Source organism: Oncorhynchus gorbuscha, linkage group LG07, assembly GCF_021184085.1.
Source record: "Oncorhynchus gorbuscha isolate QuinsamMale2020 ecotype Even-year linkage group LG07, OgorEven_v1.0, whole genome shotgun sequence".
Lineage (NCBI taxonomy): Eukaryota > Metazoa > Chordata > Actinopteri > Salmoniformes > Salmonidae > Oncorhynchus > Oncorhynchus gorbuscha.
In genome coordinates this window covers 22,128,557-22,130,884 of record NC_060179.1, presented here as the reverse complement: position 1 = coordinate 22,130,884, position 2,328 = coordinate 22,128,557, and positions in this window count along the sequence as shown.

Sequence of the window (2,328 nt, the reverse complement as noted above, 5' to 3'; positions counted from 1 at the left end):
GCATATAAATAAATCACCATATTGGGATGAAATGCATCCTCCCTCTTGCCTGTGACTCAGATGTGGCTCTGCACTAATGGCTGTTTTCCTTTGTGGGCCACTTGGTGATGATCAAAAACAGAAGGAGGTCTGAGAGGGAGGGTGCAAGACGGGGAGAAATCAAATGAGCCTAGTGGAATCCATGGTGCATGGCAGCTGGCAGATTGCTTATCGGGAACGATGCACAATATCCTGACTTTAAGATGTCTATCTGGGAGGCGGTGGCTTAAACCAGCAGCTTCATGCCTCTTAAAGAAGACAGTACATTTTTGGCTTTCGCTTCCTTCTCAGATAAGGATTCTCACGGAAAGGTGTCCTCTTTGGCCTTATCACCCCACTGCATCGGGCCGTCTCAGAATTAGTTGCCTGAGCTGAGCTATCCTGAGGGTAGGGTTCGAGGCTGGGGGGCGCTGGTGTCCTCTCAGGCAGCTAGCTACAGCAGAAAATCCTAACAGGACACAGCAGTATGAAACGCAGTGTGTACAGTAGACAATAGACTAAAGCTGTCCCCTCTTCTCGTCTTCTATCCCTCATCAGCACTGATCTGAAAGCAGGGTATGTGAAAGCAATATGCTTGATGGATAGGCTATCTATTGCTTACTGGGGAGTTGCTTTCATTTTTCAATGTCTTTTCATATCAGTGCAAATGGAAAGGATACAAGGAAAGGAAATGATTTTAGATCATTGAGATGCACCCCTGGAGTGCCAAACCAAAATATTACCCAATAGTTCCAGGAGCACAGGGGTATTTCCTGTGTGTCAGGTTTTCAGTGGAAGCAAGTGGCTGTCATGCCATCATTCAAAATAGTTCCCTGTAAGTGTTTTCTTTGCCTTTTTTGTAAATAACATAATCATTGTTTGAATCATACATCTCTGGGAACGCACAAGCTTCAGTGTCCATCAAACTATTCAGAGGCAGTGATGCATTTATCTGCTGACTATCAACAAACTAAAACAATTCTATCTTTCTTTTGTTTCATGAATTCACATTAACTACTGTATATCTTGTTCAGATTTGTGGAAGTATACAACCAGCCAGCACATAAAGTTCTGAGAATCACATGTTTCTCAGAGCTTGGTGAGAGCGTGCTTGTCCTAAGGTTATTTTTCATACAACCTTCCCACAACATTCTGGGAATGGTGCAGGATAGTTTATTGGCTTTGGATCATTCTCAGCACATTTAAAGAACTTAACCAAATAACATTATTTGTTTGGTATTTCATAATTTTAACAGGATGTTGCCAAATAGTTCAAAATGGGTTACATTTTTTTATTTAATTGTCATGTTCTAGGAATGTTCTCCAACTTGTTTGAAATTGGGAATGTTCTCACATAGTTCATTTGTAGTAGGTTTCCACATGGTTCTATTTAAAGTCATGTTCTCAGAACATTAAGAAAACATTACATAAAAAAACACAAGAAAACAGTAAAATTCTAAGAATGTTGTTTAGAGAGTTTTGTTTTATATAAACATATGCATTCTGTTCTCTGCATCAACAAAACTCTCTATCTTCTAAAGTGTGTTGGTCATCACACCTGATCTTATTGAGTGCGTCTTTCCTTTGAAATGGGGTCTATTTTATTTATAATTGAACTAGGTAAGTCGGTTAAGAACAAATTCTTATTTACAATGACAGCCTAGGAACAGTGGGTTAACTGCCTTGTTCGGTGGCAGAATGACAGATTTTTACCTTGTCAACTTGGGGATCTAGGAACCTTTTGGTTACTGGCCCAACGCTCTAACCACTAGGCTACCTGCCACCCTAATAGACTAAAATGAACAGCTTTGAGTGAGTATCCTGGTGGCGCAGTGGCCTAATTCCATGGATAGAGAACAGAAAATCATAGGTTAGAATCTTACTGATGTCGTGCCACAAAAAAAAGAAACATGTTTGCATGATTAATGCCTAAGAAAAGTAATTTACATGTGTCATATCTGTGCTTGGAGTTTAAAACAATTAACCTAAGCTAGCATTGTTATTAAAAAGTCTTATTGAAACGTTCATTGAAAATGTTAAGGAAGTTATTCGAAACCCTCTAAATAACCTACAGTTTTCATTCTTAAAACCTCCCAGGAAAACTTTCGGGACCATAGTAAAACGTTCTCAGAACGACCTGCTACTTAAAAATGTACGTTCCTAGAACAGTCTAAAAGTTCACTTCCGTTCTCAGAACGTTTAACTGATCAGGAAACTGATGTCATTGTTCCCAGAACCAATGGGAAACCAAAAACGTATGTTCCCAGAACTTCCAAGGAACTAAATGGGCTGTGCTAGCGGGGCAGTATC